The 22,476-nt window shown below is 40.2% G+C and overlaps 1 protein-coding gene across 4 annotated transcripts in view; it reads right to left on the bottom strand.

Annotated features, from left to right (window-relative positions):
* Window positions 1–22,476, bottom strand: part of PRDM1 (PR/SET domain 1) — a 111,481-nt gene that overhangs the window by 49,737 nt on the left and 39,268 nt on the right. Inside the window, exon 1 of one of the 4 annotated variants that reach the window (XM_032101359.1) lies at window positions 11,933–12,004. The exons of the other annotated variants lie outside the window; for them this stretch is intronic. The gene's annotated coding sequence lies outside the window, so the exon portion shown is untranslated. Of the gene's footprint in view, window positions 1–11,932; window positions 12,005–22,476 lie in introns of those variants that run through there. 4 annotated transcript variants of the gene reach the window in all.

Here is a 22,476-nt window from a genome sequence, read left to right as displayed (position 1 = left end):
TTCTAGCTGACTGAGCAGGATACATGCATGTGCATGCCCATGAACTCACACTATTTTCAGTATCAAGACCATCTTCAAGCAATTTCTCACTCTTATAACGCATTTATCTTATGTAAAACAGATGCATGTCTTTGGGGTAGGCTTTTGTCTTTTAGTCTTAGATTGTGAATACCCCTTTTAATTAAAACGGGAAATACAAATTTCCTCATTTATTTCCAAGCCTGAAGCCCACTAGCACAAGCAGCCATCTGCAGATTCAGCTGGAACCCTTTCAGCATCCCACAATAAGTTTGCTCGTTAAATTAAGGATCTTTGGACAGTGCAGCTCCACTGAGCTGTGCCCTTGTACACCAGCTGGAGCAAAGCTGAACTAGTAGTGCTGCATCCATGCTGAGTCCTGAAACTCCCGTCTCCAACTGGAGTTAAACAGTTACATTATTACTATTTAAAAGCTGCGTAGCTGATGATAATGCCACCCTTGTTAGCAACACCTTTTAAAGTCTCTGCTCTGTGCTGTGCCTAGTGATGAAGAAAACTAAATGAGGAAAGCAGCAAACATTGCAAATGGAGATTATCAAACTGCACAAGAGGCAAACCGGGGGAGGACACTTACTTATCCTTAATGCAAAATAATTCAGTCTTAACTTTCTCATTAAAATATATATATTTTAAAAGTCTTTCCTTTTCTTCACGTGCCCAAACGAAGGCGGAAGCAGTCATTTCCTTTCCCGATGATGGAAGTGATACCAACTCTTATGTCAGTATTAAGTGAACTTCCTCCATCCATTTCTGTCGAGTTACTGTCATGTGACTCAAATGCGATTATTAAAAGTGGGCTGTTCGGTTCCAACAAACTAAAGGCTTGCAAGTTTATAGGTACAATTTCTTCAGGCCCCTCCTACGGGTGATCAGATAGGGTGTCTATTGAATGGACTCAAAGAAACACAGTTTCACACCTGTCAGGACTAGATTAATATCCCTGCTAATTGCACTTTAAGAACGGCCAATTAGTTCTAGTTATAGAAGCTTTCATGGGTGAGGGGGAGAAGCAGCCTGTTACCACCATCAGGACTCATTGTTCCCCTGAATAGATTTGTGTCCCAAACTGCGCGTGCCTCAGCGGTTTGACTGGAAGCCCTGCTGCACACCGCTGCAATGACGCCTTTATCCCAGCCCCAAACCCGCTTTAATGATGATAGAGACAGCAGAGGTGACCATAAACATAAAAGGAAAATAAACTAGTGCTTTGCTGAAATTACAAAGCCAGAAACTATTTTCAAGACAGAAGCGGTTTGCTGAAATTTCTTAATAATCCAGACTTATTTTTTGTCTAAGATAAAATCTTGTTTTTACTCTAAAGCGACAGTACTTTGTAATAAAACACTTGCTCCAGCAAGGAAAAGAATGTCCAGTAATGTGCCTGAATTTGCAAAAGGCTGATAAGTGAAGTTGTGGCCTTGAAGTGGCAGCCTGAAGAGTGACACTGCAGCGCCAACACCACCAGTGGGACACTTGAAAACAAATCAGGGACCAAGGGTTAGTCCAGCCATTGGAACGTGACAGGAAGGCTAGTTAATAAACACCAGCTAACCCCCTCAATTACAGCAATAAATTGTTCAATTGGTTAAATGTCCACAGGTTCTGCCCCAAACACCTCTGTGAACTGTTTAATTAGCAAACTCTTGCATCACTGGACAATCAGATCCTGGTGAGCATGGGGGACGCTTGGCTCCTGGGGAGTGAAGGGCGCTGGTGCCCCACACAGCTCGACTCTGCACGGCTTGTCTTTAACCCACGCAACCTGCTATGTTTTAACAGCTCTGGAGATTATTTGTTCAGTGACACTTATTTTTTAAAACAAAATTAATACTGTGAGGGCAAAATACAGCTTGGTTGCCATTCTTTCCACATCAGTTTTCTGCATTTCGATAAGAAGCCCGTACAAATTACAGCTTCTCACCTGCCGCAAGATTAGATAGCCATGCACGCGAGACGGGTTACACAGCACACGAGATACCGAGTACCTGGAAACTGCATGTGGTACAAAGCAGACCTGCAGATTAAAAGTCAGCAAGCCTATTTCTTGAAAAGGTTTAACACACTGAATTTGGAATTATCTCACCAAGAGTTAAGAACATTTGAAACATTGCAAAATGATTTATCATGAAGATTATGTAAGATAATATAAGATTGCTGGCTAAGAAGAGTATTTAGAGAATATTCATGAGGCATATGACACAAAAGCATTAGAAAATCCTGATACAAACCCAAGTTTTTGGTAAAAGCTGTTTCACAAAAACAAACAAACAAACAAACAAACAAAAAGACCCAAGAAACCCAAACCAAAACACCCCCCAAAAAAACCCAAATCATTTTTTCTCCTGAATAAATCAATAAGTTTAAGTTGATCACTGAGGATCAATTCATAGTTAAAAGACTCATGTAAGTTGCCTTCACTGGACTTCTAATCACTGTGATAAACCACTAATAGTACATATTCTGTTACTAACTAAAAACCACACACTGATGCAGTGGAAAAAAATGTGTGGCTTTTAAATTTGTTTGTATTAATAAGACCATTTACCAGGAATTTCATGTCTGAAAAACGACTAGCCAAAGGAGATAAGTACTATTTGTTATGTTTAGACAATGAGGAGAAATTGCATTTCCCTGATGAAGTTTTCTTAATGAACAAAACCCAAGGTAAATTTATCACAGTTGGGAGTAAAAATAGGTACAGTGTTTGCCTGCGGAAAGTTGTAAGTGATTGCTCCCTGTCTCTCTAGCAAAAGTATTTCTTTGGAAACTGCCTTTAGGCAGAAATGTTCATTTAGAACAAATTTTTTAATAACATTGAAGAAATCTACTATTTTGCACTTCTGCCTGAGAGGTTGAGCCTGGATCCTCAAAGGATATCCAAAGAACAGACACGCAATTCTGTTTATTGGGAAAGGATGTGGTCAGACTATGCCCTGTCCTCTGCTTTGCAAAAATACACAAGTCATTGAACTAAACTCAGGATGCTCCTGGCTGAACTTGGTGGCTCCAGGGATTTGTCTCGTGGTTACTGTGTTCTCCCACTGAGCCACCCGGAGAGCCTCAGCACGTAACTCAAGCTCGAAGATTCTCCTCCACGTACGTGGGTCCACATCCACGCTGGGAAACCTGTAGGTTCAGCGTTGTTACTGCCTCAGGTTTAAGGACATAAATGGTCTTACTTGATTTAACGTGCACATCTTGCACAGCTAAGCAGAGAAAACTCTTGAAATTCGGGTTCACAGGAAGATTTCTGTTGGCTTTACTAGTCACTGGGTCGATCTCGTACAGAGCGATTTGAATGCAAATTTTAATCTTTCTGGTGCCAGACCCCGCAGAGAAAAAATACTTCAGAGAGACTCTTTACTGCTAACAAATGACGTCAGCTACCTCACGTTTGTGCGTAGTGCTTAATGTTAAAGAAAAGAAATAGTTCTGTTAAATTGATGTGTATTACAAGCTGTTCTGTTAAAAGTTGTGTACTGACTGTTGCTGAATACAGGGGTTTAATGTCTGTGCCGCTGGAGTGGACAATGAAGAACTACTCTGGGTTTTGTTTTCTTCTTTTTCTCTTTTCTTTTTTTTTTTCTTTCCCCCGTTTAGTTTTGTAGTACTAAGCGAATTAACATCTCTGAAGTCTCGGGGTCTCAGGACAGGCTTTCAGGCGACACCGATTAGCACAGCCTCGCTGAATTAAACAGACTGAAACAATTCAGGCCATTGACAATCCACGGGGGCAGGGTGGGGAGAAACTGCAAATTAGGAAAAGAATAGAGGACACAATACCAGCACTGATGTCCTGGCACACAGCTTTTATTCTGGAGATAGTTTACAAGCAGTTCGTAACCTTTGGACTCCAGACAGTCTGCAGAACCAACAAGAGGAGGTTCAAGATTCGGTCTGAACTTTCCATCGAGCCCCAGCAGTGTCAATATTTGGAGGATGCACAGGAACTCATAAAGTCTCCATAAAATGGATGTTAGTGAAACAAAACAAAATACCCCCGAAACTTGTATTCATAAAGTCCTTTTAGACTTTGTCACTTTAAGCCAAGAAGGTATTAAGGAGATAACAATTTATAACCTTGCTGTGCTTAAAAAGAGGAGTTTCCCTGCAAAAAAATCTAATGCATTTTTGTTTAACAAATCTGGAGTTCAAAAGCTGCTTCTCATTCCAGGTTCCTAACTCTGATTTGCTTCAAAAGTTTTGGTTTATAAGTTTAAACTTTTTGCGGTTAATAGAATAACTCCTAGAAATGGTGCAAGTGTGATTTTTCTGCCAAAGAAAAAAGTGACTGGAGAATTCACAAATCAAAATCACTTATGTTCCAGGCCTGTCAATATTTCATTGATCCGTTTAAAATATGTTAATCTTTCTTTCATTCTGTACTATAAATCAATTAAGTTATCATATCAAACCCTACTCTGTCAGGAGAAAATTATTTAAACAAAATAACAAATTAAGGTTTTGTTCTTTGATAGTAATTTTAAAAGACTAAATAAAAAAAACACAGGCATGTAATTTTATTTTGTGAATGAAAGATGCTTAAAATAATCATTATGTATGTCAGAGACTTTCGTGTGATGCTAACTAGGAAGTGACATTTACTATTAACTTAGTTGACAGAGCTTTTGTGCAACCACAGTCAAATTAAGTATACTGTTAATAAATAACACAAAACTAGAAGAAAAAGAGTTGTCTTTTAAGTCTCTCATCATTTTGTTTCTTGTCACATGTTTAATGGTCTACATCACAGGAAACTCAATTAATTAAATGTACTTACAGCAGTGCAAGGGTAACCTAAATGAAGAGGGAACTGAATGCCCAACAATATTTTAACAAAGAATTTTTATCTGGTCAAAAATACCTTAAATGCATCAAATTGTAAACTTCTGTTCCTGAACAGAGGCTTCTATTGTAGGCAATAAATGCTATACAGTTAAAAATCTATCATTTTATACAAAACTAGCTTGTTTTTAGATGTGGATCACTTCATTCATCAAGGGAGGAAAAGTCAGTCTGAAAAAATAACCCAAATTTCTGATGTAATTAATGTATCCCCTACTAGTCAGGATCAAAAAAATGAAATACCAACTTACTCTGCCCATAACCGTGAAAAAGTGAAACACACTGGGTTTGCTCTAGATATGCTTTTAAAGCCTTCAATGCTGAGTTCTGGATTTCTACCTGTAGGAACAAATAAACTGCTTATTCTTTAAAAAACCCCTCATTTTCATATTTCAAATGCATAGAGGGGAATTTGTATTTTACATTAAAAAAAAAACAAAGAAAAACCCCAAACAAACCCACACTATTACAACTCATCCAGAACAAGCATTTTTTAAACAGTTGAGATTTAAGATACTAACTCAACCCATTTTATAAGGCAAGACGATTAATCAAGATGATCATACAATGCTATCATTGCAGGAACTGTGCTTGGGTGAGAGGTCTCTCACATACACAAAATGTAGTTTTATGCCTCTATGAAATTCCAGAAAACAAGATTGTTACCCCATATACCTAATAACAAGCAATTTCCATGAAGTTTTCAAAGCCCCCAGCATACAGGTCCACAGTTTTGACTCACCTTATCTATTAAGTTTTGCCTTGTACAGAGAGCTCAAAGTTTCAGCACTATCTTGCCCCTTCATTCTCCATACAGAGTATCTCCACACTGCAACCTCCTGTGTAAAGCATGATCTTGCCTATTTCTCTCCCCTTTCTCAAAGCCTTAGCACAAAGTTACGCCAGCTATCCTGAGAAGCTTTACACTGCATCAAGCACCTGTTCCAACCACAGTCAGTTAAAAAATCAAAATAACAGCTGAGTTGAGGTCAGCCACCCTACACACTTCAGAACATACTCAGAGACCCTACTACCCTCATCCCTCCTGTCTTGATTTGAGAACAGCAGCTCTAGTAACGTGATGCCTTTCTTCCCTTCCCTGTTTGAGCAGGCAGTGAAAGCCCTCCAGCTGTCTTCTACTCCTAAGAATAAAGCTTTAGTCTCCAACCTGAAGTAGGTTGTCTGCAGAAATAAGACAACTCATCCCACACTGATAGCGTTTGTTTAAGGAACACAGGTTCAGCAGAGCCAGTTAACCATTAGCTAGCACCCATACAGATCATATTACACTCAGTGTGAATACTTGCTGAGGTATCCTTACATGAAGTTAGTTGAAGACAAGCACTTGGGTCGATCAGTCTTCTCTGAGCATCACTACACAGTAACACCAACACAGAATATCATGATGAACACTGAGCCAGCTCCAGGCACAAATTCAATGTTTGTAGAAAAGATGGTTGTCGAATACCACACTTAAACCACTCAAATTTTTATTCCCAATACCAAAAACTGCTTAGGAGGTATTCACATAAATAAAAACTCATACTAGATGTTTGCAGATTTAACAGACATCCCTAAAAGTGATCCATGCAAATGTTCCCCTACATTTATCCATAACCTGCTCAACTCCACAGGCTGAAAACAGCAGTTGTCTTCTTAAAAAATAATGTAAAGTTACCACACTTCTTAAAATTTTTTTTTTCTAGAGTCTCACAAGTTAATTATTCTGGTCAGAAAACTACTTAGTGCTGCCATTATTTTGTATCAACCTAAATCTTGACAAAAACTTCAGCTGCAACAATACTGTATCATGTCACGTGAATCATTTTGTCAAGCCCAAAGGACAGGATTTATTATTATGGACTTTTATTACAAAACCTTCTAGCAGGCACAAGCAAGAGCACTGTGCCAGGCATCACGATAACGTGCAGAAAGAAACCTCACCAGCTCAAAGAGTTTGAAAGAAGGGAAGTAGCATTACCTTCACAGGACAGAGTGTATGTTGGGGCTTAGAAAGATTAAGCCCCTTCTCCTGCAACTTCAGACTTAGCATGGCAGCTATTAACATTATAGAACTTTTTATGCATGCCAGGGCTCACCAGCACCAGGACTGAAGCACAAAGGAATGTCAGTCTCCAGTAATTCAGCCTGAAACAGACATAGGAACAGAACGCACATCTCTCCTGTCTCCTACCCACTATTTTAACAGCCCCAGCTTTACCCCCTTTTTACACCTATACACCTCTTTTCTTGTGACAGTTGGTGCTACCCTGTTCCTGGTTTACATTAATTCAAGATCCAAATCTAGTGCGTAGCTTTTCAATCTTCATAGCACAAATAAGATTAATTTTTAATTTTAAGGCCCTGATTCAGCAAAACATTCAACTACATGCTTAATTCTATCCCTATTCAGTAAAGTACTTAAGTATTTGCTTAATTCTCATTTACTCTGCTGAGACTTGAACATGTGCTTTAAGATAAGCCTCTTCTTAAGTACTTTGCTGAACTAGGGCCTAAACTGTGACCTAGGAGCCAGGAGGAAAAGAAAAAAATAGATCAATAATGTCCAGTGTTATATCCTCAAAATATTAGGTTAGCTGACTGCAAAAGACGAAGAAAAAATAAAAATCACTTTGATTCAAGTAGTACATACAGCTAGTATAGCTGTTGCATTGAAAGAAACGTTATAAAATCTTACTAAAATACGTATCTTCAAAAATTCCTTCTTGTTGCCCATTTAGATCTACAAATATGCCTTATAGCAATGTGTTGAACCTATCACTTGGTCTCAGTTCCATAACTGGAACCTTGAAGTTTTTCAAGCCAGATACCTGACAATTAGGAAAGAAAATTTAGAGCAGAATCCAATTTAATAAGTACAGTGGCATAGAATTCAGTTTTGCGTTATCTTAAGAGAAAATTAATGGAGAAATTGGGAAGATGCCAGGGAAGGACTCCATAGTAAAAGCAACAATAAGGAAAAAAGATCGACTCTGGTACTCCACTAAAATAACTGCCAGAGTTTAGTCACCATCAACAGAAACCACGTTTACTACACTTACACTGTGTAATACATTTTCTTGCTAAAAGGTCTCATCATGGGTGGAGCCTTGGGCCAGTGTGGAGATAATACAAGATCGGGATCAAAGAAGCCCTTGGCAGGTAGGGGAAAATGTAACTAAACATCTAAGTTTAGGCTTAGATACCAGAGAAGGCAAAATATTATTACAATTTTATTAAAAAAAAAAAAAAAAAAGTGGAAAAATATATTGCCTAGTGGCTTATTTCTATCTGTCTGTCCTATCCTTATCACCATGAATCATTCCATAAAGCATCTTCCTCCAGTTGTAAGATCCTAAATTAACCACACATACCCTTTTTATTGCAGGCTCACCGTTCAAATTAAAGGTACCTTGTCTGTTTCAAGGATATTGGTATCAATTCAACAGACATGGCCAGAAAGTACTGGGAAGGTGTAAGTCAGGAAGAGCATCTGCAGATGGAACTTACATCCTATTTCTTCCTACAATCTATCATTTCCTGGCAAAAAGTCTGGTGAAGCCCAAGTACTTAGATCGGATACAGGTTTCTAAACTGCAGAAAGATGATTTCACTAGGTTTGTGCCCACGCAAATGGAACTCAGTGCTCCAGATGAGTTCCACCCTTGGAGAAACTGACCCACTGACGTTTTGCCAGGGGAAGAGTCCCTCTCACAAATAAAGACCAAACACATGCCACTGACAGGTCTTCTGTTGGCAAGTCTTTCATGTCAGCTGCTGCTTCTGCTCTTCCTTCATGAACTGCATTTCCTCTGCATTTGGAATCCCTGTTTTCATCTACCTTTTGATTTCTAGCTAACAGGAATGCTATTTAATCTTTACAATTCCTAACTTACACATATGCTTAGCTTCACGTACTGTGAATGGTTCCACTGAAGCCTGAATTATGGCACATAAAGCTGAAACATATGCCTAAGCGCCTGCAGGATTGGAGCCTGAAAAATGGAGTATTTACTAGCTATTACCCTTTTGATGGATCCATCCCACTATAACGATGGATAAAAGTGTTTATTAAAATTTTTGAAGATGAGAGGTACTCCATAAGTACATGTGTGGGGTAGGGGAAGTGGAAAGACCTAAAGACACAGGTTGCACTGGCTGCCCTGATGTTTGCCATAGAAACCACACATCATTATTAGCAGCTGCAGGATTAAGAAGCTTACGTGTTTGAGGTAGTTCCTCATATTTTGGATAAACACAGCCAGATAGTGCAGTTTCTTGGCTTCCACCTCAGTTCAGTCTGCAAAAGGAAGATGCCCCACATGGACACACCACTCCTTGGAAGGCTCTGCTGCAGCAACATCCACGCTCAGCATCAAAATGCACAGTCGCCCCTGTCACCATGGCCTCTCTCTCCTACCTGTGGCCAATGGCTGAGACAGAGCATGGCGAAGGGATGAGAAATGTCTAATCTGTATTCCCCTTTGTCAGGAGGGCAGAGAAGGTCCCCCGGCGCTCCCCTTCGATCACATGCAGGACCAGGTAACTGCTGTCCCCTCCTGAGCTGCCGGGGCTGTGGAGGTATAAAATATTTCCTAACAAAAAGAAACTGGATCGCTTGCCTTGGGGACCCATAATGTTTATTCTGATGACAATGGAAGACTGCTTTGATCCCCACAGCAGCCACATATCTCTGATTGCAAGCAGCAAGCCCACGTCAACACACTTACAATGCATGTACCAGCCTCCTTCCTCCTGCCACGCTGGATGTCAGGCTAATCAGTTTGATCTGACAGATTTTAATTAAATTAATTAAGATCTTTCTGAATGGACTTGATTAGTGTTCCACAGAGGAGTCCCTCATGAAAAGGAACACTGTCAGGAAAAGCACTAATGTTTTCTCCTCTCATAATGAGAAGTTTCTCGGGTTGTTATTGGATTTTTTACACCATTAATAAAAGCACTTTATGAACACATAGCATATGATGGGTTTTGACACCCTGTTGTATTAAATAACAATAGTCTTCTACACACAAAGAGAAGATTTTCATGTCCTCCTTCAACCAATTTTGTTACTGCCAAATCCACCATTTCAAATAAGATGACCTTATCTGATTTAAACAGAAATATGCAAAATTGAGACACAAAACAATCCTGATCACTTCCAATCAATCTTCACAGAGCAGCTTCTTGTACAAATATTGGGAACTCAGCATGTGCAGAAAGGAGATGTTGCTAACACTATGAGAGGCCACCTTGTTCCCTGCATTGGCTTGTGCAAGAACCATGACCATTTTTGTTCCACCAGACTTGACTAAGATTGTATTGGCATCATTTTCAAAGGGTTCTGCATGGACAAATCCCCCTTTTAGCCGTACAGACACAACAGCATGACCAAGGTAGAAGGCATCACCTTGCTCTCCGCACCACATCTGTGATCTGCTTGCCTGGGATCTGCAAAAGCATTGGGTCTGGAAAGCCCCTGGTACTGGTAACAAGTGGCCACAGTCACAATGTCCACAAGAGGCGTCCCACCAGCCAAGACAGGCACAGCCAAGTAGCAGGTCCTGCAGCTAGTAATGACCTCTGCTGTATCACAGGCAGTCAAAAGGCCTTGTGCTGCAGAAGCCTATTAAAAAGTGACATGGAATCCCAAGTTCACAAATAGAAAAGCTCATTGTACTCTACTTATAGTAAAGACATCCTTGACTAGATGATAACCATTAAAATGCAGTTAATTCCTACCACTAGTTTAAATTGAATGTACTTTGAAAAATAAACTCACCTCTAAACATTTTTTTAATTTTCCCTTGTATAGCAGGCAGAAAGTGGACTTCTCTACCCACTTTTTTTTATCTCGCATTTCTCCCCACTTTCTATGGTTAGTTTAATATCAAGTGAAGCTTCTCAATAATTGCAAAGGATTTTGAATTCAACCTGAGAGGAAGTAGCAATGATCTTGTTGTGACTGAAAGAAGCTCAGATACTGAAAAAACACTACTTCATCCACCAACAGTTCCTTTTTCCCTGAAGCCAGAGTGGTCATTCCATTATCTGGAAGGGTCAAATGATGGTGAGTCCTATGAATTTTTTTTCTGAGAAAGGCTGAACAGGGGAAGGGGACTCTGAGGTGGAAAGATAATGTATTTGGAATGGAAGTCAAAATAAAGGAGAGCTAAAAACAACACTGTGAAAAGGACAGAAAAAGGAGGAAAAAGATTGAAAGCATAAGATAGAGAGAGATTAAGACACAAGGTACTCTGAGAGACAGACTGAATGAGATAAAACAAGAGATAAGGCTGATATCTTCCAAAGAAAGACAAGATCTTGAAAAAGAGAAAATAGTGTTAGCAGGAAATTGTCTAATAGAACAAGAAAGAGGGAAGAAGAAAAAGAAAAGACCATTTTAATTTTTAATCCATGACCCCTCTTTGTTTTTTGTTTTTGTTTTGGTTTTTTTTTTCATTTTTTTCAACATGTCCGATACTCTATACATATTACAAGAAAATCTTGTGTTCTGATAAGTCAGCCCCCATTTACTACAGCGTTCCAACAAACAAATGCTATTCCAGCTTATCTGCTGGTTAGTCTGAATCCAGCAGACCCAAATGCATTTTCTGGTGTTATTTTGGTTAGTCTTATGGCTTTCTGAAGTTCAAACTAATTTATTCTGAGCGTGAGCCAATAAGTAAAGTCTTCTCATTGTACTGAGATTAGATTCACATGTCAATGTACAAATTCCATTCTCAAAAACATACCTGGTTGCAGCATCTGTTGCTGCTTTATTCTCATGACCACACTCAGACAAGAAATAGAAATTGGCTAGAGTGTAATTCTGTCAAGCAATTTCAACAGAAACATCTATTTTGAGACATTTCTGGCTATTTTATAAAAGCTTCAAGGAAAAAAGGCAGATAAACAAAGAGGCATAGATTTGCCTTTGCCAGAAACAGAAAATAAAGGGTTTTCTTTAATAAATTATATAAAGAAAGATAGGCTGCAATAAAAAAGACACAACCAGAAGGAAAAAGAATTCAGTGCGACTGACCTTCAAGTTCCCTCTGCTCTTTCATTAACTGTCCACTGAGGTGATCCCTGGCCAAATACGGCAATTGAAAGCCTGTCATAGAATTACAAGATGAATTAGGGACTGCTGCCACAAATTTACAGCTACCAAGGCCTCTGCTGATTACTTTTTCCCAGACTTGAAACTAATTTCACTGGAAATACTCCTAACATGGCCCCAAGATCAGCATCACGACAAATGAGGAACGGGAGTAACACTTTTCCCTTCCAATTATGGGGTGGTTTTTTTCTTCACTGTGGTTTGTACGCAAATAGACATAATTTAAGCCAGTGTGACATGAAAGTGCCAGCTCTAACATGGATTGTTTGCTTCCTGAAAAACTTCCCAGAGAAACCCGAGTTTTCAATTCCCTTGCGGAAAGGTGACTCCTGTATTTTTTTCTTTACCTTCTGACTTGCAGAGCTTATTAAATACCTGCAATCATCAGCCTGAACAATTACTGACTCACCGCACTATCAATTGGAAAGCTAATGCAGTTGAAACTGTACAGATAGCTCACTACAGGTGAGTAACTTCACATGCATGGGTAGTGTCACTGCACTTGGTGGCATAACTCATGTGCATAGGTATTTGCAAAACCAGGGCCTCAGATTGTAAAAGCACTGAAGCAGAAACCAGATCTTATCTGCCTGTAAAGCACCTGGCAGTGCACCTATCTCTGCCACTACATAAATTAATTATCATTAGCATCTGAATTTTGTCAGCTCCAGCATTCTCCTCCAACCTCAAACACTGAATTTCTTGCCAGAGAAGTGTTGGTGCACAGTAGATGATAATAATATGTACATGAATACTTAACTATTCTGGCATTCAATGTAGCGCTATTTCAAAAATTTCAATACAAGATGAACACGTGTAAGGCATCTGAAAAGCTTTTAATGTCCGAGGCCTGGGTGGGGTAAGGAAAATCTTTAAAAGTAAAAAATACACTGAATTGAAATCTTGAAATGTTTTGACCTTTAAATGGAACCTTCCTCCCCTCCTGAGGTTTAAGATAAGTTCAGCAAACAAAATTTCACCCTAGGCTTGACACATAATCTGCTAAATTACTGAAGAAATAAACAAACACTTTTTCCTTTTAAAAAATTCAACATAATTTCAAAAGTCATCAATTTTTTTAACTGCTCGTGAGAGTTTCTGCATATAAGCTTACCTACAATGTAAAGTCTTCAGATTTTAACAGGAAATACATACTTAGGAAGAGAGAAACAGTTGTGAAATAGCACCTTGAAGATAAGGAACTCTGAGCAAGATGACTTTTGGTCATCTGAAGAAAAGAATAGTCATCTTCCTTAATCATTTCAGACTGATTGCTTCAGTTTGGTAATCTCACATTTCAATAGGTTTTTACTGCTGAACCTACAGAAACAGGGAGGGGGACAGGAGGGGATGGGAGAGGACAGGACTAGAAGTGCTGGTCAGTTCACTCAACCCTTCCACTGGCAAAAAACCCCAAACAAACCAAAAACACCCTACACAAACCAATCCCAACTATGAACTAGTAAGTCGAAATGGAAAAAAAAAACCAAACCCCAAAGTCAATCTAGTTCTACGCAGTTCTTATCTCCCTCGAAAAAAAATTGGAGGGAGCATTTTTGTGTTTGATGGTTACCTGTTACGTAAAGCTTATTCAAGACAGCAGCTGGCTTTGATGCATGTATGGGCATTCAGTGCCACTCTTTCTCCTCTGCTTTCTCTTTTGACTTTCTCATCTTTGCTAGTAGACTATTTAGCTCCTTCAACAGCACAAAATACTCCAGTGAACAGTGAAAGCTACTGCATGCTCATCAAACCAAAACTAAACGGAAATTGAGAAAAACAAACAAAACCAATCAAAAATATGAAGGATTAAACTCTTCACTCATCTGTTTAGGTAAGACAGAAATCCAATCTTATAAATCCCATGCCAGCAAATACATTGTAACTGTAGTCACAAAGACTCTGATTAACTTACATATTACACAAAAAATATTGCCTCATTAACATGAAAAAAGAAAGTGCATTATTTTTCATTCTAGTCTGAGGCCTGCTTGGATAGGTATGGACACAAGAACTCTTTACCTGCTACCTTATGACACCACTATTTAAAAGCTGTTTTTCTTTTGTTGTCCCAAAAATCACGAAAGTTTCACAAGTCAGTTTCTGGTAACACACATTTCCTTGAATTCTTAGGTGGGTCCATTAAAAAAAAGTTGAAGAAATTTTAGCATTTTTGCAGGAGTGTGATGCCAAAGTCCTACCACGTAGAGCAGTACTTTAACTCAAAGACAGAAGTATGTTTTTCATGTCGATGACAAAAAGGAAAGGAATACCAAGATAAATTAGTCACAAAAAGAATTACAGAAATAACAGTGTATGATTAAAACACAAACAATGACAATGAAATCTAATCTATTCTGAATCTTTACCTCTTTCTCTGCTTGTGTTGTGTAATAGAAAACCGAATACACTCACAATATCTCATCCCAGAGGAAGAGTCTCTCCTAACACAACATATACCACTTTGCATCTAATAACTATGTACATTTAAAAAAAGAAGAAAAAAGGATTTAACTCGGAAGAGTGACAAAAAGTACAGCTGATAACTTGACTACAAAAGCACTTCCTTAAATTGTGCATCATCTTGAGGGCTTCACCCACCTCAAGAAGCCATCCTTGGTGGCAGCTACTTACACAGCTCTTTCTTTGCGTGGAAAACACTAAGTGGAAACCTCACCTTGGATATAGGTCAGCGCATCAAGTGTACTCTGCTGGTCAGTGCCTAGGGCAGGCGTGAGCAAGGGCCGGCTGGCCGCTTTCACGCTGAGACCTTCGCCAACAGTTCAGAGTCTTTATGGAGTGAGAAAGTAGAGCAGAAGCTCAGAGAGTACATCTTTTAAGCAGGATATTTAGGAGCCTCTGCAATCCTTTTACCAGACACACAAATGCAACCTCGGCTGCTTGCTGCTTTTTTTGTTTTTCCCCCCCTCTCCACTCTAAAAATACTAACCCATCCTCTGAACTAGTTGGAAGGGACTTGCGAAGGGGTGGAGTAAGGGAAATCAGTGCACAAGTCACCTTTCAGCCACCTATGACATCAGCCTGCTGCCCTGATTCCTTCATTAATACCTTTGAGCTGAAAACAATGGGCCTACCATTAAGCACCACACAGTTCGAGATAAGAAAGCCCTAAGCAGATAATAATCGGTGCATTTAGCTGGATTTCAAACATTCAGCTGCTTAATCATTTCTTCCTCACTGCATGCTACCCAAACACACGGGGAATGCTTTGGACGCCTTGGGCTAAGGAAGAAGGAGCTGGGGTGTGGGGAAGAGGACGGAGAGAACAGAGCCACAGGATGGGGATTGGGGGGGAGAGGGGGATTTCATTGGCAATCCTCTCCCTGGGAAATGAAAACATTTCTTAATTGCCATTAGGGAAATAGGTTAAATACAGGCTTGGTAAGCTGCTAAGGGCTGGCTAACAGATTAGAGGGGATGGCTGTTGAAGTATACTCATTTCCATTATATGACAGACCAGGGAATTTTTATTTTCTTAATAGTCTTCAGAGACTGTTCTGTCAGGCACTGGGTGTGAGACTGCTAGTTAGATTTTTAACTAGTCACCTTCCAGCTGACGAAATGAGGCCCAGTTCTCTGGCCCTGAAGTGACTGCTTTCCTGTTTCATCCAAGGAAACAGAAACTGCAGGACATGCTGACAGGGAAGGTATTGTAACACCTGCCGGCTTTGCTCACACAAAATAACAATGAGTAATCGCAGAATCAGAGAAACTAAAGGCATGATGCAGCATACCTGTCACACAGGAGGAGGGGTAAAAAACCACCTCAGGATCCCCAAACACTGAACAGACTCACGAGCTGTGCTCAGTCCTGCCAGGGCTGAGCAACTCCTCACCTCTGAAACCTTGGGGCCCACGCTGGGGAGAGTGTGGGCAACTGAAAAATCTCAGATGCCACTGCTAAGATCCTCAAAGCCCTCTCCTTCCCCACGTTCTGCCAAGGCACCTCCTTCCTGCCTGTGCCCTTCCTCCTCTCTTGTAAGTTCCTCAAAGGCCCCATCTCTAGCTTATAATGAGGATGATAAAATTTTTAGCAAACTGAGCGGGAGCAAACGGAAATCAAGTTTTCTTGTAAAGGGGCACAGCCTTTACTCATCCACAAAACTAAAAAGCAGCCACAGGCAGTACACACAACAAAGCTGAGACACCATCCTGTAATCCTTCGTCATGCAAAACTCCCTGGGGCATGAGTGGGAGTTTTATCTGAGTAAGGTCTGAGTTTTTTTAAGGAAAGTCTTTGTTCTGGGGCTCCCTGAAGCCAATATACTGAACTATTCAAACGACCATGGATTGGCAGGTGAAGTCGACAGGGGGTCATTTGAAGAACAGGTTTCTGGCAGCAGTGCTGGTTTAAAGCAGTTGCTGCCACCTCCCTCTCTCTACCTGCTGACATATTTACCTTCCCCCACCCCAGTCTTCTCCACTGATAAAGACACAAGGATTTGTACAGCTGAGAGCAAAATGGACCAAGGAACTACTCTGGCTGTAAACTACCTTGTCTGGGAACTCTTCCACAAGTTTTAACTTACACTTATAAACAATTCCGAGGCAGGGAACACTATGGCCATGATTTAATAAACAAGGAGCAGGGACACACAGGCTACAGACATGGCTGCAACCATTCTATGTCACTGCCAACTACTCACCCAGGAGGGCAGGGCCTATGTCACATGTGCCAGCACCACTCATACTCCATTATAGGGCTGCATGCAAGTCACCTACCGGTAACAACCTACCTGGTCTATCTTTAACACCCAAACCTTGCCCAGGTATTGTCCAAAAGAATGCTAGATGAGTCAGGCCAAAGCTGCTAGCAACCCTCCCCACCAGGGCAGTGTATATATCCAGCACCTAAGGCTCCTGTGCCCAGTAGGCACAATCAGTCTCTGAGCTGCTGGGCTAGTGATTGTTAAAGGTGTTTTGTCTCCTCAGGGAAAGAAGAACAGCCTAGAGTGATCTCCATGACATATGATCTTTTGAGATATCCACTGTGTATCCATCTGCATCATCAGACATCTCAACACAATTTAAAATCTGGTGCTGTCAGTTCCATCTATCTGACTAAATGTAAACTTCTCTGTTGCTGATGTCTGAAAGAGATTGTTAAATATGTTGTAACTGTTGGCTGGTTTTCTCCACGGACAGTCAAGGAAGATCTGAGAAAACTGACTCAAACTCTGGCATGTGAAGATGGGTGAAAAACACGCCACCCCTGCTTCCTGCCCAGAATCATGCTGGAGGCAAAGGTCAGCCATGAAATTTATTTTGGATGTTCTCTCTTTCAAGTCAATGTGCTTGCCACAAGATGAGACCCAAAGCCCACTTACGTGGGTGTACGGACTGTGGAACAGCAACCACTTTGGTAACAAATGGTATTGAAGTCCATTTGCTCGTTTGTGCTGCTATCACAGATTCAGCCAGCAAGGGCAGAAAGCCCATTCATTTACGTAGCACTGGCCTGTGTGTATCACTTCACTGGTAACTCCATGGACCTCATTTACATGGAGTGTATTTCCCAGGAGCACACTGGATCTTGATCTGAGTCAGTAAGAAATGAATAAGCTCAGCATCTCCCTTGGTTCTTGCTTCCCTTTTTCAGCTCTCATTCAGAAACGTTTGACTGTTTCCCATACATAGAAATTATCTGTGAATTAAAATTAAACCCTGAGCTGCATATTCTTCCCAGATGATCCAAGAATTGATAGGAATACATACACCAGGGCAACCAGGGAACTAAGGCTTTAGTGTGCTTGTTCTAAAGAGCCTGGGAGAGATCCTTTGCATCTGCCAATCATTTCAGGTCAGAAGTTTTGGTTTTCCTGTGACCACCCATTTAGTCACAGCCAATCTAAACCAGCCACAGCAGTGCCCAAAAGACAACAGAATAAGGAAAGTACATTTTTGTGTGGTAGCTGCCCACAATATCCTTAGGAACTGAATGCAGCCACTCTGGATGGGTGTAAGAAACACTGGTTTAGGTCCATGGAAATCAGTGGCAAATTGAGAGTGTGCCTTTTGTATGAAATTCTATAATAACACTGAAATCTCTTTCTTAAAGGAGAATTATTAACAGTTTTCATTTATGCTGTGGTAGAGGGAGAACAGTGGGGAAGTAACAGAGGAGTCTACTGTTACCCCAGACTGACAAGACTTTTTTTCCAGCATAGGTACACTCCAAGATATGCACCCTTTATTTACATTTGGACATGCAAGGTAAGACTTACATGCAAGTGTAAGCCTTTCCAAACACATGCTATGGTGCAACCCTTCTTAGCAAACAGCGTACATTTATTTGTGTTCAAGACCATCTGAGTGTCTCTGAAAGGCACTGGAAGCTAAGCCAGCACAATCCTGCTTCCCAATGAAGAAAAACGATGCTGTCTTAAATGTCATAGAAAGTCAGCTAGTGTGTTTTTTTTCTGTCATTAAGGAAATGAGAGGTACTGTTTCGAAGTACCAGTACAGCAGAAAAGTAGTGGATACACTGTGCTTAACATGAAGTACTTTCTTTTACAACCTAAGTAGCATACAGGTAATTTGTCTTTCTGCAAGTTGTGACAAGTCAAATGACTCTGAACCCTACCTTTAGCCTGCACAGTCTTGTAATATAACAAATTTATTTTCCCTGCTTATTGCATAGGCATTTATACTATGTGTAAATACAGAAATAATGTATCTATATTAATGAATGATCTCCAGAATAATATCATGACATCAGATGATTATCCTTCGATGGCATAAAATTAATAGGGTCAGTGGAAGAAGCAGCTTTGTGGTAAGCATGGGAACTATTGCTGCAAACAGGGCTCCCGATTCCTAAATATAAATAACACCAGATTATTGTTTTTTGAAGTTATTCTTTACAAGTTTTTTTCCATTTCACGCATCTAAAGAGAACATCTCTATTACAATATCATATTCTACAAGAAGGAAAATTAACCTCATCAGCAATTCTGGAATCCACCATGTCATTAATTGCATCTCAAACCATGTTTGGCAAGCCAAAAATGTTTTGAGGAATCCTGGAGAAGTAGTTGGACAGAAGTCTACTTCTAATTATATAAAAATGTTGTGCTGGGAAATAAGTTGCTTGTGACTTAACTATTAAGAATAGACCATTTTTTATCAAAATGTTCCTTGCATCCAGTCCTTTACACTAAAGGAAAATAAGGAACAAATGGACTATATTCCACAATGGGTGAAAATCATCTCATCTACACTAGAGCAGCTCCACTGCAGCCCAGTACAGACACATTAGCAAGAAACTGTAACTAGATGAAGTCAAAAAGAAATAAATTTTAAAGATTAAATTTTATTTTAAATAAATAATGAAGTGAACTACCTGACACAGGGGGTTGTCTGCATTACTTAATGCCTTTAAAACAAGATTCAATGGCGTCCTAAAAATAAGCTTCAGCCCATTCATTTAGGACATGACACCTGTGCAGGAATTACTGGGTGAATTTCTATTACTGATGTTCTGCTGAAGATTACTATGTGATTGTAACAAATTTAGGTTTTAAATTCTATAAACATGGGGAATGTGACCACCACTACTTATGATGTGACAAAAGAACTCCCTCAACTATTAATTAGAAAAGGAAAAATAGCTTTAAAGATTATTAACAGAGTTTTTCATTATTCAAGTACAATTTTTTTTCTGCTGTCACCCTCTTATCCCCCTTTTTATTCAAAACACTACTATACAAGCCTATTTCAATATGAGACCAAATTAATGTGGGACTGACTTTGTGCACGAAAGGAAAACAAGCCTAAGTTCCTATAAACCTTTCAAACTTTCATTCCACCTCCTTCCCAGTTTGCACGGAGAAGTCTATTTTACAACTTTATCCATGTAATGATCCTGCAGACTGCTTCTTCATGCCAGAATTTCTCTTTGAAGTTTGCTCTCCCATTAGTGTTTCAGTGTAGGTATTCAAACTGATGGCGCAAGCACAGCAGAACTCCAGAACTGTCCATGTTCCATCAAATACAGTTGTTTCATGTTGCTCGTGATTTACAGTCTTAATTAGTGCTCAAAAGAAGAAGAGCACATCTTGGTGGAGCATCCCCCTTCCACACACACACACCCCCCTCCTCCCTTTTTTATTTTTTTCCCTTTTTTTTTCGTTACAAACCAGTGCTCTCAGGGTTTTGTTGGACATTGTGCAGGATGGCTTTGCCAAGTAGAATGGAACACACTTAATACTTTTCCTTTATAACCTTTGCAATAAATCAGCTACCACTCCACTTACACGAGAACAGCCATTAGTGTCCTGTCCCCTCCCCCAGCACTTCCCGAATTTTAAACAAAGTAGGAATAAACTGAAGCTGAGCAGAGCCAGTGAGCCCAGTAAATCAGTTTAATGAGAACTGAATCAATCGTATGAAGTCCACTACTGAACAAATAAGGTGGACAGGAGAGGCTGAGCTTTCCGTGGAGGTACTGGGGATGGGGAAGCAGGAAAGCCGGGCTCACATACTTCATCTTCAGCAGTGACGCATGTCTGCTGTGAACACTCTGTTCTTTAGAATCACATTTGCCGCAGCTTGCTGCTGAATTCCTTGTTTAGATTTGGCTGTTTCCTCTCCTGTTTGTGGTTTAGCTCCTCCATGTTTTCCCACAGAAGTGGAGTTTTCTGTTTACCCATTTTCACCACTTATCTCCTCTGAGATTCACTTTGACTCTGTTTATCCTTCTCAGGTCTTCCCTATTTCCACATTTACTGTAAGTGAACATATGTGCGCACACACACACACACACACACACATATATATATACACACACACACACTACTGTTCCATTACAAAGTCAGAAAGTGAATAATTATGTATTTTCAGGAATGCAGGGTATTGAAGAAACCACAAACTTTTGTGTATGACAGCATGTAGACTCTGGACATTCAGCTTTAAAAGGGCCTTGCCAAAAGTGTAAACACCCACCAAAATTTTTAAAAAACCCAAAAAACCAAGCCAAAACCAACCAAACCAAAGAACAGTACTTCAAATTTTTTTTTTCAAGCCAGAGGGAGTAACTTGCACAAGTGGGGCCAAGTATGAATTTTCTCAGTCAAAAAGGGACTAAGAGGCTTTTTACTTCGCATACATCAGTTGTCATCTTGGAGACTTTTTCTTCACTTGGTCTCATGCACTCAGAAAAAGGAGCTGTTAAAATTTATTAATGAGCAAAATCAGGAATTAGTATGTCCCCTTTGCACAGGGCTGTGCTACTGTCCTGCTCCAGCTATAAAAACTGATGGATGAAGAAGCGCATGGCCCAGCCATTCAGATCACCTCTGTGTGTCTTCCTCAGGACCGCCAAACCTCCTTCACCTGGGACTCAATAAGACAACCTCATCCCATCCCAGATATCCCAACCCCAGCTATAACTCTTTTCTCCTTGAAACAGTCAACCCTTTTCAAAATTAAGGACACAAATATGGATCACATTTTCTCTTCTGTCTTCTCACTTCCTCCAGAATGAGCAAGCAGAGCCCATTTGTGAGATCCTACTATCCCGAGTCCCAAAGGTTGGACCAAGATACAAACCTTTAGAGCTTATTTGTGAATGTGGTCCTGTTTCCAGAACATTCCTGTCTTCACCGTGAGTCTAAAGGAAGAGTGCAATTTGATTCATCACCCCGAAACACTTCAGAATGATACAGCCATCCTTTTAATCCCAGCAGGTCAGTCAGTGAAGTCCACTAGAGCATCCAGTGCTTCTTCTCTGCCAGTACATCAATTTCTCAGATGCACCATTGCCCATGAAAAATTTGAGTATCTATTCAATTTCCAGACTTGGCAATGGGAAAACCTATTACCACTGTCACCCCTGCACCATCTGCATGGCTTCTGGGAAAAGGCAACTAATTAACATTGCTAATTAGAGAGACAGACAGGGCCACTTTGCACCCTCTTGCCCCCTGCTTTCTCCTTTCCCAGCACAAGGGAGAGAAGAGAACACACCCGGAGCTGCCATTCTGACCTCGGAAATGGAGACCCTCTGCCACTGCAGGCACAGGAGAGACCATTCTGTACAGTTAAGGATAGCAGGGGCTCCTTATGTGTTTATGAGCACAGTATTTAAGGATGTTAAGATGGTCTGTATTAGAGGAGGTGAGGAACAGAACTTATTTACTAGAGTAAATTTGGAAAACCTGCTTATCTACCATCAGCTTGTACTTCATGCAAGACCACCAGTGCTGTGAGCTCTTTGGAGCTCAGCTGTGAATCTTACAAGATAGGCTTTTTTAAAAGCCTTGTACTTAAAAAAATTGTGATTTTGTGGGAATCTCAGCTGTCATGAAAGAAAGAAATGAAGTGTCTAGTCTTGGTGACAAAGAAAAGCCTGAAACTGAAATCTATTAGCACCAAGCCCAGAATTCAAAATACTATGTTCATAACCTGTGATTTTTAAGACAACTTCATGATCTGACTTACAATTC

This window comes from Corvus moneduloides, chromosome 3 (assembly GCF_009650955.1).
Source record: "Corvus moneduloides isolate bCorMon1 chromosome 3, bCorMon1.pri, whole genome shotgun sequence".
Lineage (NCBI taxonomy): Eukaryota > Metazoa > Chordata > Aves > Passeriformes > Corvidae > Corvus > Corvus moneduloides.
Note: the sequence above shows the minus strand (reverse complement) of the source record. Positions and strands in the feature narration are given on the sequence as shown.